This window comes from Malaya genurostris, chromosome 2 (assembly GCF_030247185.1).
Source record: "Malaya genurostris strain Urasoe2022 chromosome 2, Malgen_1.1, whole genome shotgun sequence".
Classification (NCBI taxonomy): Eukaryota; Metazoa; Arthropoda; class Insecta; order Diptera; family Culicidae; genus Malaya; species Malaya genurostris.
The window spans coordinates 320,830,926-320,845,675 of NC_080571.1; the positions used below are offsets into that span (position 1 = coordinate 320,830,926).

General features: G+C 39.5%; 1 protein-coding gene across 2 annotated transcripts in view; it reads right to left on the reverse strand.

Moving 5' to 3' along the window:
- The window catches only part of LOC131431283 (centaurin-gamma-1A), a 378,759-nt gene that overhangs the window by 50,064 nt on the left and 313,945 nt on the right, over positions 1 to 14,750 (reverse strand). The gene's annotated exons all lie outside the window — the stretch shown is intronic.

A 14,750-nucleotide genomic window follows, 5' to 3' on the forward strand; every position in this document is an offset into this window, starting at 1 on the left:
CGACTGGGACTTAACTGAGACTTGTCTGGAACTTAACTCGGTCTTGACTGGGATTTGACTGAGACTTGATTGAAACTTGACTGGAACATAACTGGAACTTTACTGCAACTTAACTAGAACATGACTAGGGCTCGACGGGGAATCGACTGGAACTTAACTGGAACTTGACTAGAGCTCGACCGGGACTCGACTGGGACTTAACTGAGACTTGTCTGGAACTTAACTCGGTCCTGACTGGGACTTGACTGGCACTCAACCGGGACTCGATTGGAACTTAACTGGAACTTGACTAGAGCTCAACCGGGACTCGACTGGGACTTAACTGAGACTTGACTGAGACTTGTCTGGAACTTAACTCGGTCTTGACTGGGATTTGACTGAGACTTGACCGAAACTTGACTGAGAATTGACTGGGACTTTATTGGCACTTAACTGGAACATGTCTGGGGCTCGATCGGGACTTGACTGAGACGTAACTAGAACTTAACTGGGGCTTGACTTGGACTTGACTGGCATCTAACTGTGGCTTGTTTGGGACTTATCTAGAACTTGATTGGGATTTGACTGGGACTTGTTTGGGACTTATCTAGAACTTAACTGGAACTCGATTGGAACTTAACTGGAACTTGACTAGAGCTCGACCGGGACTCGACTAGGACTTAACTGAGACTTGACTGAGACTTGTCTGGAACTTAACTCGGTCTTGACTGGGATTTGACTGAGACTTGACTGAAACTTGACTGGAACATAACTTGGACTTCACTGGAAACTAACTGGAACATGACTGGGGCTCGACTGGTACTTGACTGGGACTTGAATGAGACTTGACTGAGACTTGACTGGAACTTAACTGGGACTTAACAGGGACTTTACTGCAACTTAACTATAACATGACTAGGGCTCGACCGGGACTCGACTGGGACTCAACTGAGACTTGTCTGGAACTTAACTCGGTCTTAATTGGGATTTGACTGAGACTTGACTGAAACTTGACTGGAACTTAACTTGGACTTCACTGGAAACTAACTGGAATATGACTGGGACTTGACTGGCACTTGACTGAGACTTGTCTGGAACTCAACAGGGACTTTACTGCAATTTAACTAGAACATGACTAGGGCTCGACCGAAACTCGACTGGGACTTAACTGAGGCTTGACTGAGACTTTTCTGGAACTTAACTCGGTCTTGACTGGGATTTGACTGAGACTTGACTGAAACTTGACTGGGACTTAACTTGGACTTCACTGGAAATTAACTGGAACATGACTGGGGCTCGACTGGTACTTGACTGAGACTTGAATGGAACTTAACTGGGACTTGAGTGGGACTTAACTGGAACATGCCTGGGACTCGATCGGGACTTGACTGGGACTTGACTGAGACTTATCTAGAACTTGACTGAGATTTGACTGGGACTTGACTGGGGCTTGTTTGGGACTTATCTAGAACTTAACTGGGACTTCACTGCAACTTGACTGGAACTTGACTGGGACTTAACTTGGACTTCATTGGAACTTAACTCGAACATGACTGGGGCTCTACCGGGACCGGGATTGCAGAGATGCCAAGTAAAAATTTCAAATACCTTCAGACAGGGTTGCAAAAGTCTGTATATCCGAAAAAAAATCTGCAGTTAGCAAGTATGTCTTGCTGGCAGCAATTTCGCTATAATGTATGATACGCTAAACTGACGTGGCGAGCAAAAAAAAAAGGTCGCGACAATTTCAAAAGTCGGTAAATTTTGAGGAAAGTCTGCGAAAAACTCGATTTTAAAAAGTCTGCAAAAGTCTGCACAACAAAACTTGCCTGCAGCACTATGTATGAAATCTGCAGATCTGGCATCTCTGCTTGATTGAGACATAATTGTGACTTGACTGGCACTTAACTGGGACTTGTTTGGGACTTATTTAGAACTTGACTGGAACTTGATTGGGATTTGATTGGGACTTGTGTGGGACTTATATAGAACTTAACTGGGACTTGACTGGAACATGACTGGGACTTAATTTGGACTTCACTGGAACTTAATTGGAACATGACTGGGGCTCTATCTGGACTTGATTGAGACATAATTGGGACTTGACTGAGACTTGACTGGGACTAGACCGGCACTTAACTGTGACTTGTTTGGGACTTGACTAGAATTTAACTGGGACTTTACTGGAACTTAAATGGAACATTACAGGTGCTCGACCGGGACTTGACTGGAACTTAACTGAGATTTTACTAGGACTTGACTGGGATTTTACTAGGACTTCACGGGGACTTGAGTGAGACTTGACTGGAACTTGACTGGGATTTAATTTAGACTTCACTGGAACTTAACTGGAACATGACTGGGGCTCTACCGGGACTTGATTGAGACATAATTGGGACTTGACTGAGACTTGACTGGGACTAGACTGGCACTTAACTGGACTTGTTTGGGACTTGATTAGAACTTAACTGAGACTCTACTGGAACTTAAATGGAACATGACTGGGACTCAACCGGGACTTGACTGGAACTTAACTGGGATTTTACTAGGACTTGACTGGGATTTGACTGGAACTTGACTAAGATTTTTACTTTTACTCCACGATTACAAGAAAAAAGTCTGTATTATTTCGAACTCTTGGTTTTTAGTTGGATTGGTTTCGAAACACAGAGTTGCTTTGTCCAATACTGCCTGCAAAAGTTATAAACTGCCGGAACTGCTTGCTGACGAAAGGCAGCATTGTTTTCGTTTCAATTTCCCGAACTACTACGCACCACTGAAAACTACACATCCTAATCATGGCGAACGAAGAGCAGATACAAGACAAAAATAAACCTTTTTCCGAACCAAACACCAAACCGGGAACCCCATCGCTGACTTCTGACCGGGATCGTCCGACACCGGAACGTTCTCAACCGGGCGAAGCGAAAACAAAACAGAATAGCTGTCAAATTATTACATGATATTGTTTGTATCTGTTTGTACGACTGTCTGTCTGTCTGTCTGTCCCACAATCCGAAGCAGCTCGAATTCCACCATGTTGCGATGTTAAACATTGCATTCGAAAAGTGGAACAACAGCCAAATGAAACTGATCCTGCTGTCTGAACAGGAGGCTGAATGCAGTTTGCGCCTTAGGAACTCCAGTCAACGGAGGAGAGCAGGAAAATCGATACCCATTTGTGCCTCGGTGATATTTATGTGACAGTTTGTTGCTCGTTTCGTATCCAAGCGCCTTCGGGATGCGAGCGCTCGTTGTTTTCTACTCATCCTTTTCCAATTGAACTGCCGGCTGGTTGACTGAACGGTTAGGCGGACGGATGGATTGATGGACGGACGAGAAGGGTGCGTCTGCCAATCTTTTTTCGGCATCCGGAGACATCGGTGCAGGGTGATAGAAAAAGTAGGACATTTCTTCAATCATTGATTTCAGTGTCTGTTTTTCGCTACTGACTGAAGATGAATCGTGACAATGGTCTAGGATTTAGGATCGATTGTGATCAGCTTGAAAAAGTAGCTTTCTTTTCGGAACAAATAGAAAAGAGGTTAATAAATTTGGAATAACCATCTCACGCAGAGCGGGTTCAATGATGGACGAGTTTGAGAACGTGGCATTTTCTCACGGGACATCATCATTGATGTACGGCAGTTACTAGGAAAACCAGTTCACTCGAAGTGACTTGAGTGATGGAGAAAAAGTGCCCGCGGATTTCTGATTACAAGGTAAGTACCCTATCTGTCAATCTGTCAATTCAGTCAATCTATCGCCGCATCTATCTCTAATCGGTGATCCGATCTGAGTCCGGAAGAGGATGTTCGATTGTTATCGATTATTGTCAACCCTTTTCTTCAGTTTCAGATCCCTGTCCGACTCGATGGGAACGGACGTTCCAAATCGAGTCCGCTAATTGAAGTTAATCACCAACAGTCGTGTCGATCTACCCGAGGCGGAGATTGACGAAATCGTCAATTGAACGATTCGGAAAGGGGCTGTCGAATCTGAATTTGCCAACGGATGGGACTGGGAGCGATAAAATTAAATAAAAGTGTAAACATCGTAAAAGTTTAGAACGAGGACAAAATCGATTGATATTCGGAGATTTATGAACCCGGAATCGCTTGCATCCCGCAGCTGTAAGTGCGCAACAATTTACGATTTTGTTTAATGTGTATTTACAAGAGTGCATCAATTTCAATTAGTCCGGGAGAGAAACTTTTTGAAGAATGCAGTTGAATAAATTTAAACGGAAGCGTTGAAATATTTTAACCTACTCTAATTAGATTTCAAGTGGAGGAAATTGTGCTTCTTTCAGGAAGAAGTGCTGCGGGTTTGGGCCCGTCACTTTTTCCATCTGGAGTGCAGACGCGTGCAGCTGCACATCATCATTGGTTTTAATTATCCTACCAATCGTCCCGAAACCATCAAAGCTTGTAAGCCTGTCACAGCGTGAAAGTGGAACACCATTCCGGTAATTGATGATGTCGCGTATCAATCGGAAAATTATGACATCCCAAACGGTACTGACCGATGGTTTCGTATGATAATTCGTTGGTTCGGGATTTTTTATGTTTGGTTTTGATGTGTAAGGAAACGAGACATCACCGGTTCATCAAACACAGCGTGTCTAATTGTTATTTTGACGATAGGCAAGTGTGCGGGAAATTGGCTCATATTTCAAACAGCGCGACACACTTTTTCCCCCTACGTAGACTGGTCCTTTAACGGATCCTGCTTGATAGGATGATTACAGTTACTTGCAGCGTTTGGTATGCCCGCATCCAATTTTTTTCCACCGGGACATCAGTTTGATGAAGAATGTAGAATGTAGAAGTGTAACTTTTTGTGGTAGTGCGGTTCTAGTGAAAGTGAAAGTGATTCCAGGTGAAGTGAAGTGAGTGAAATCTGTCAACTGTCAAATTGCCCTGTTGTTTCTGTCACCTGCTTTCGCAAATCGTTCCAGTCAGCGCGGACAGGCGTAGTTTAATTACTAGTCTGACCAATCGTTCCTAATTCTATGTTCTGAACTGTAGGCTCGCGCGCCGCAGCTCGTTGTTTCGTCCCTCGAGCCGTGAAGTAATTTGTCTCCCTTGTTTCCATAAGCGACCGCACATAAATGTCATATAATTCTGCAAACTGCAGACACAATTCAATCGGCCGTTTTGTTCGCCATAATGCTTATTGGCGTGGTTTGCGGAAGCGCACACACATATTGCGAACCCCTCCGCGCAAGCTCGGCGGCACTAAATCGGCTCATAAATGTGCTTATTATGGAATTATTATAATTTCGATGCAATTTTGATGTACTCTGTTTCAAGCTCCGCGGCAAAAAAAAAAGAAACCCTCGGTATTCCAATCAACAAATTGCCATCGGTCGGTGTTGTGAGTTTGAGTTTTTTTTTTCCTTTCGAAGGCTTCCATTCTGAAATCTAAATTTTATTGCCCCCTGGCTGATGCTGACGTGGAGTAAAACGATAAGACTTGTTTCGTGGCTCTCGGTCACACCTCACTGCTAGCGAAAATTGCAACTTGCTTTGGCAATTCGGTGGGCGCAAATTAAATCTGTTTAACGCTGTTTATTTCGTTGCCTCCGGGATCAGTGCTTAGAAGGCGGCTGGGGATTAGAACCAGAAATGACAAAATGTGGGAGAGTCAGAGTCAGGGGGTGGCGAAATCAACAGCGTGACGAGTTTATCAATTTGTTTTTTCGGGTTTCCTTTTTCGTTTTTTTTTTGAGCTGATGAAACGGTGGCAATGAAGGGTGAATTCGGGGCATTTCTTGAAACAAAAAAAAAGGAGTTATTCTACTAGTGACAGCGGAACCGTTTGAGGTGTGCTGCTGGTCTAGGGATGAAAACCTAATGTGACCACACTCGGAGAAAACCACAAAACAAAAAAAAAACGAAAGAAAAAGTGCTTGCTTCGGGCGTCTCAGGCCGAAAGAGTGAAAGGCACATAGCACTTAATTCTTCCACATCGTAGAAACGATTTGCATTTAAATTGGTCCAACAGCTGCGCGGCGTTGTTATGCAGCAGCTCGTGAATGTTTGTTTATCGATGATGTTATGAAACCATCCACACCTCAGCTAGAATTTTGTCTGTTGCTGATGTTTGTTTGTGAGGCAACCAACAGTCAACAGTTGCTTGGGTTACTTTGTGCAATTCTGAGTGCTTCCGTAAGTCCTAAGAATAACTCACAGAAGCATTTCTTTGAAACTTCGATAATTAAATAAAAAAACTAAAAAATAATTCAATTATAAAATTGCGAAGAATTCGTCCGCTATAATACCGATTTTAGTTCAGCATAGACATCGACGCCTACATCGCTATATTGTGCCTCTCTGGTGTGGGCACTAACTGCTAATGTCAAACCAACATGTGACACAAATTCATATCGCTTGAAATAAAGTTTGACCATGAAAAGACACGCCACAAATCCGACCACCCCAAAATGGCGCGAGAACAGATCTCAAAACCCATTCCCGAAAAAAAAAAGCCATCATCGATTCCACCAAACCAAGAGACTCGCAACGAAGGGAGGAAGAAGGGTCTTTCCCCTGGCAATGTGCATCTTCGGTTGCATCGCAAACCAGAACAGCGTCTTAGCTTGACACTGGCAAAGCTGACGAAACACAACCCAACAAACGAAAGGGGTGGAGTTTGCGGGAATCTTTCCGTCACCGAATGTCGTCGCCTATTGGCTGCAGTGACAGTACAGTCCGTCACCTTGAACTCCAGTCGCGATATTTTGTCTGTTTTTTTTTGCTGATGATTTAATGGTTGTGTAGGCAGTTTCGAGAGCTATAACTATAATTGCCAAGAAGACTCCACCGACCCTGACACAGGTTAACGTACAGTGAGCAATCGAATTCGGCGAACTATGCACTTACGCCGTAACCTAAAATTGAACCAACTCGTAATGCCAAAACATCCCATTCCACATCAGTAGGCGGTGAGTGAGCAGGTTCCGTCGCGGCGCCAACAATTGTTTATGCGCACCGAGCGCACCGAGGTGTAAGTTTGTTTACATCCTGTCATCACTCGGTCGGTCGGTCGGAAGCAAATTGAGATTTTAAATAACAGCCCTTTGTTTACAGGCGGAGGGCAAAATCGTGCCGCGTCGGTTGCGAAATCTAGCGGCTTCCGAGTGGGTTGAAATCGGCTTACGGAGCCGATGTCGTGAAGCGGTTGGAATTCGCTAAATACCTAATTCAATTAGGCCACATTCTATTTGCAGACATCAATCGAAATCGTGACGGTGCGAATCACAAGGAAGCTCCACATGTATTCTTAGTCGAAGTACTAGGATCGTGATTGGAAGTTAGGTTCAACGAGCGTGGGATCATACCGGCGAGTGGGAGCACGTGACTCATGCATTTTTCCACCCGCGCCATAGGATTTAAAGACTGCAGTCAAGTGTAAAAAAGTTTTGAAAGTGACATCCTCCAACAATGCGAGTAAGTAGAAAATCAGTAAATTTCTGTCAATTATCACAACGCCATTGAGACAGGAAATGTTCTGTTCAAAGTTTCCTGTTCATTGGACTCGGAGCCCGCCTACTTTGGTGGGCTGCGGTTTTGGTTTTTCTTTCCGCAGGAACAATTAATAACGGTCGCCCGCCCGCCTTACGAAAGGGACTGACTGGAAAGCACTTCCCGAAATTGATTCGTTCGTTCGTTCGGTTGGATCTCGAATAAACTAGCTGCACAACCTCGCCGAGAACCACCGCAGCACAATTCCATATTCCATTCACGGTGGCATCGCGTACCACATGTTCTTGTCTGGGTCGTGTGGTTTCCACTTTATTGCTTACTTATTTGATCGAACATGCCGGTCCCAGCTGGGCCCAAAGGTTGAACGCTAAAACGACGACGTCCTTGTGCCGGTGACACAAGGAGTAATGCGCGAAAGTTTTCCTCCACTTCTGCTCTAATATCCACGGATTCGGAAGCAAAGAAAGCCAAATACCATAGAAAACATTCGCACTATAGAAAATCTTTCACCTTTCTCCACCCCGGGATTTGTCTGTGGTCTAACCTTGACCGGTTGTGGAAAGAAAAGATTGCGCTTCTTTCCGGTCCGGTTCCGATCGAATTAGTGACGGTTCGGACAGCTGATGATGATGATGATGCTGGAGCATCTTTCGTTTTTCACGACCGACACCGCCGCTTCTCTGAAAGGCGTGAAATTTTTCGACCATTAGCAAATATCATATATTTATGGATGCCGTTTTCATTCTACATTAGTTTTCGGCCCGCCAACGATCGGGGCAGATGGGAAATAGCGCCGTTGGCGGTGGTAGTGACGGTGCTGGTGCTGGTGGTGGTTACAATGACTAAAATTTTGCTGCAATAAATTGAATTGGTTTCAAGAGCAGACTGCGGCAGTGGGAAAAAGTGGAAATTGGAACGAATTGAGTTGTTGCCAATTTATTGATAGAGGTTACGATGTCGAGTGGATTTCTTTCTCTCAAAACGGTTCCGCTCGTGAGGTTTCAGTTCGTAAAATGTACGAAACGGCCGTGGGATTTGGGCCGATCCGATTTGGTTGGAAATCAATGAATCGAAGCTTACTTCAATGCTGTACTATCATGTTATTGAATTATGTGACAATTGAACAAAAATTTATGTCCCACATTAGAACCGAGTTCCTTGCATGCTTTATGCAAGAAAAGCGTTTCTAGCATTGCGAAGTGAAGTAATGAAAAACAGAAAAATCTGTTCGGTATCAAAAATTCATTTCAACGACTCACCTCATTGACTCAATTTTACCAAATATTTTTTAGTAGAAGTAAATATTTTCTAGTTCCTGACCACTGACTAAAATGACTGAAAATTTTCACAAGTGATTTTTAGACAAAAAAAAATCATCGATCAGAAAACTCACTGCAGAAAAGTTCAGTACTGATTTTTTGACAACGCGATACTCAGTGAAACTGATTTCGCATGGCAAAAAAACAGTTGTGACAAGTTCACTAGCGAACATTCTGCTCGATGATATTTAAGAAAAAAGTTCGCACATTGAAAATATCTGATATGATTCTCGAACAGAAGATTTTTGGGAAACGAATTTTCATAGCCGCTGTATCTCAACCCTTTGCAGAATATATGCTGAATAAATTCGCCGATGAACCAAAACCTTACCTTCCTGAAAATATTCAGTGTACTTAGGGTGGTTGATAAGTGGATCTCTACATCATTAATAAAAGCAGCAAGTGCTGTGTGATTAATAATAGTTGTCATGATAATAAAAACAATCACAAAGCATGTTATGCAGCTGATTACAAAATATTAGCCATGTCATGCCATTTAGCTTGAATAACGTACGCAGAACTAACAGGAGCGCAGACTACCGCTATGACAATTCAAACGCACCATTCAAACACTGCGCCTACTGTGTGTTCGAGACTTGCTGACGATGCTGCGCTCCTGTTACTTTTATGAATCAATTTCATGCTAAATAGCGTTTTATTGGGTTTAATATAAATAGTGCAGTGTAATCAGCCAGCTGGAATTAAAGCAGCCATTCGTCGCTATAATCACTATTTGGAATGTGGAAAAAATTGTTTGTTCATATTAACCACTTTACGTGCATCGAAAATATTGCAGTCATAATTTCTCAGTTACGGCACTCTGCACGTGACTCTTGCACGAATCACTTCCATGTCGAACTGAAGCGTAGTGGAAATTTAGCATCGAAGTATCATCGGAGACTCTTCTCCCTTTCGATTATCTCTTTAGCGATATTACTTTGGGTGAAAATTCGTTATGAAGTTTCGCTGACACAAAAAATCACTTGTGAACTTCGATGTTCAGAATTTTGTGAATGCTTGTTTCACGAATGAAAATATCGGACGTGATTTTTTCAGTCACCGAGTTTTTTTTGGAAAATCTCCTGAACTGATAGTGAAATGAACTTCGAATCTCCCAACACTGCTCCTGATACGGAATGTTGAATTTTGCTCAGAACAGTACTTATTGGAAAAAAAATTCCCCATGCGGTGACAAAAGTAAACTGCTTCAATATTTCACATCAAGTCTACTCGCTTTAACTATTTACTTCAACTGACTTTGTATCTGTATAAATCTGATAAACTGGTAGTGATCCAATAATTCAGTTCCGGTTATATGCTCCTGTTAATTTCATTAACTATATGAAACCGAAAAACTGAAAATTTAATCAACTTTTGGTAACACAAGACATGACTAAGTGTGAAAAAAGCTTCCAATTTCTTCGTATGAAAATTAACCAAAAACAACTCAACTCTTTGACAAACGCTAGAAGTTTTGGTACCCTACTTGTAGCTTACAAAAGTATCTGGGAAGCCAGCCAGACTCGTCTAGGGAATTTTCTTGAAGCCCATTTTTTTTCTTGAGCTAGTCGAGCCACCTCACGTTTTCAAATCCCACTAATGAAGTGTCACAGAAGACTAACCAGCTAATCGTTCATTTGCTGATGAATCACAGATAGGTATAAAATATGGAACTGTCATACTCCGGCAAAACAGTGCGCATTTTCTGCGCATCGATAGCATTCCAGTTAAGATATTTTGAACCAACGAAGTAGAATACAACATGTTCAGTTCAAGTGCAGATAAACTTTCTAAATTTGAATTATAAGGAAAAAAATTCCTTTGTTTCCATCAATCTGCAACTATTTGTTTCCAAAATATCACCATTGATACATATGATAAACAGAATAAATACGAAATTTACACGACATGCAAAACGACAGTAATATGAAATAGACTAAACTGTTATCGATGTAAAACTGAATTGGAATGCATTGATTGTTCGATGAATGAGATTGTTTTTTCAAGTAGACGATTTGTTTTGCTATGAAAATAATTGAACTGAATTTAGCAAAAAAATTCATTTTCATTAAAATAATTTCTTTCGAAAATAAAATTTTACCGCACTTACTCTGAGTATGTGACAAGGTTTTCACTGTAGCTTATTGAGACTAATAGAAACTTCCATAATTCCCGATGCATTTCTTTCATGTTTGCTCTTCATTCTGTCCCAGACTTTTTTGACAAAACTTTACACCGGAATATTGGTAGGAAAGATTGAAGGTGGCGCATTCAAATTCTGCGTGAAACACTACAAGAAACCTAATCCCTCAGAGAAGCACTCCCAAACATGTACGTTTACCGGATGTTTGACAGTAGGCGAAAATCAGTACTGTTTCACAACCAGGCACGCTTCAATGGCACCCATACCCAGAAAGATTCTTTATGCGAGAAAAATGCTTATTGATCAATCGCGATCTATATGATTTGCTAAACGACAAAAAAAATCCTTAGATTTTCCCATTTTAAGAAATACAAATGTTTGTAAAAATTGTCATGTTCTTATTTCGACAAATGGTACATAATGTAAGCCAAACTGTACATTTCTTACTCTCAGATGACAACTTTGGAGACACCGGTGATGATTTGAATGATGAGTTTCAAAATAAACATCTATTTAAAGGCGTAATTCTATTCGAGGAACGGCTTAGAAATATCCCAAGCAATTAAAATAGGTGCCGGTATTTATAAACAACGAGGAAAACTAAATTTGCTTAGTTTATGATAAGCAGATGTTTTAATTCAAAAACAAATCGACGCAGAAACTCTTCAGCGTTGAACTATAAAAGTTCACACAAGTCTCTTTTTATTCGTTTTTTAATGCAACTTATTTATGCCAATTTTCAAAGTTATGCGAATTTTTAATACGAATTTTCAAACTTTGCAACTTTTTTCAATTCGGATTTTCAAAATTATGCAGCATTTTTAATGCAAATTTTCAAAGTTGTGCGGATTTGTTTAATGTGAATTTTTAAATTATGCGGTTTTTTTAATGCGAATTTTTAAAATTATGAGGCTTTTTTAATGCAAATTTTCAAAGCTATTCTGATTTTTTATACGAATCGTCAAATTATACGGCTTTTTCTAACGCAGATTTTAAAAATTATTCAGCTTTTTTGATGAAAATTTTCAAATTATGCGGCTTTTTTTTATTGCGAATTTTCAAAATTATGCGGCTTTTTTAATGCAAATGTTCAAATCTATTCTGAATTTTTATACGAGTCTTCAAATTATGCGGCTTATTTTAATGCGGATTTTCAAAATTATGTGCCTTTTCAATGCAAATTTCAAAGCTATGCGAATTTTTTCAATGCAATTTTTAAAAATTTTGCAGCTTTTTAAATGCAAATTTTCAAAGCTGTGCGGATGTGTTTAATGCGAATTTGCAAATTATGCGGCTTTTTCTAATGCGAATTTTTAAAATTATGCGGCTTTTTTTAATGCGAATTTTCAAAATTATGCGGCTTTTTTAATGCAAAATGCCTTTTCAATGAAAATTTTCAAAGTTTTGCGAATTTTTTCATACGAATTTTCAAAGTTATGCGGCATATTTTTAATGAAAATTTTCAAAATTATGCAGCTTTTTTAATGCAAATTTTCAAAGTTGTGCGGATTTGTTAAATGCGAATTTTCAAATTATTCGGCTTTTTTGAATGCGCATTTTTTAAATTATGCGGATTTTTTTAATGCGAATTTCCAAAGTTATGTGGCTTTTTGAATGCAAATTTTCAAAGTTATGCGGATTTTTCAATACAAATTTTCAAAATTATGCGGCATTTTTTAATAAGAATTTTCAAAATTATGCAACTTTTTTGAAGGCAAATTTTCAAGCATGTGTAGATTTTTTTTATTGCAAAAAATGCAAAGTTGTGCGGCTCTTTTTTAATGCAAATTTTCAAAGCTATGCGATTTTTTTAATCCCAATTTTCAAATTTATGTGGATTTTTTAATACAAATTTTCAAAAATCTGCGGTTCTCTTGTTTTATTTTTTGCACAAAACGTCGAAATATTTTTTTTTATGTCAACCTTTTGAAAATTTTCGATGTTTGATACAAGAAAACTGTTTTTCTAAATGATACTAGTTCTTGACGTTTCACGAATTTTTGAGACATCAAAACACGATTTGAGTGTATGTAACTTTTTTAACTCTTAGTTAACAAGGTGTTGAAAAATAAGAGGTAAAATTTGTAACTACTCAGTTCCTTTAACCTGTTTATTACCTAGAATCAACATTGAGTTGGTCAAACAAGATCCAAAACTTCCTCAAAATACACTAAGGTCTTTTTTTTATGCGGTTTTTTATGCGACTTTTTTTATGCGAATTTTTCAGAGTTATGCGGTTTTTTTATGCGAAGTTTCAGAGTTATGCGGTTTTTTATGCGAATTTTCAGAGTTATGCGGTTTCTCTTCTGCGGTTTTTTTATGCGAAGTTTCAGAGTTATGCGGTTTTTTTATGCGAATTTTCAGAGTTATGCGGTTTTTTATATGCGGTACGTAAACTCGCATAAAAAAGACTTCAGTGTATATGATTTTGAAGATTGACTACAAGTTACTACTGTGTGCAATGTTGCATGCAAGTTATATTACAAGTACCCATTAGTGATCAGTTGTACCACACGAAGAGCCTTTTGATATTTTCAAGCCATCAGAAAAGTACATATTTTTTATTTTTTGAATTTTTGAATCATTTTTTTCAATTAGTTTTTTTATTGTTATCAGAAAGCAAAGAACAAAACCGTCAAATAGCGATAGTTAAATTTGGAAAGTTAATATTAAGTGAGCTGCCAATTAGATTTCTTCCACACATTGAAAAATATTCAGAAAATATTCACTTAAGTCCAATTTTTTAAATTTTTTTGGCCCCCTGCTAATGAAACAGAAACTTCTTTATTTTATTTACCAACATATTTAATAAAGCAGCTCTAAGATTCCGAGAGTATTTCTTAACTGTACTTAAGACTAGGATAATAAGTAAATGTACAGTGAAGTTGTTCTTGGTCCATTTTATCACTTTCACTTTTCAAATCAGCAGTTAGATTTCTTACACATATTGAAAACAATGTTTGTGCTCCGTGACCACAGCGTGAAACACTTTACTGCACTCTACTAATGGAACAAAAAATAACGAATCTTCGTTTTCGAGATGTCAGAAGAAATAGTGTTTTCCGGAGTTCGAATATACGAGAAAAGGCTTGTAAGACCGGCGCCTTATGCATTGAAACGTAAACCCGGATCGGCACAACGTATCAAATTAGCCGTCCCAGTCGAACCACTAAGTGGCAGAAGCAAGTTAATTTGAACTGTTTGGCAGTAATCAAATAAAGATGTAACTGGTGAAGAAAAAAATGACCCTGTTCACCGCACAAGCCAGCCGTTGCAAGCAAGTTGCAATTACGACGATTGCATTTGTTATACACCTAAATGTATCACAGAAGCGCATTAGTAATAGTGAAACAAGGTTTAAACAAAAGGCTTAGGTTTTGGTTCATGTGTGGCCATAGTCAAACACAATTATCCAATTCCCTTCACGTGTTCAATTCATGGTTATGAAGTTGAAGCGCCATTATAAAAAGTTCCGCTCTAAGCAAGCTACGTAAATTGAAATGTTCGACATAAATCATTAGATTAGATTGACCTAGCAGTATTCGGTATCGATGATTCGAGCGATCAAATTATTTAGTGCGCTACGATTAGATATAAGCTATTACAGAAATTCAGTAAATGTTCGCTAAAACAATAATAGAAAAAATTTCATTCGATCTGAGAAATTCGGTTAATTTAAACCTTTTTCACAAACTGTCAAATTACAATTTTTAAGCCTAACAAGTTAGGCGAAAACATGTCATATCATAACATACATTCACTGATAAGGCTTATCAAAAGCAAATATCCCCGGTTTATACACTCCCTGGCACGCAGAAA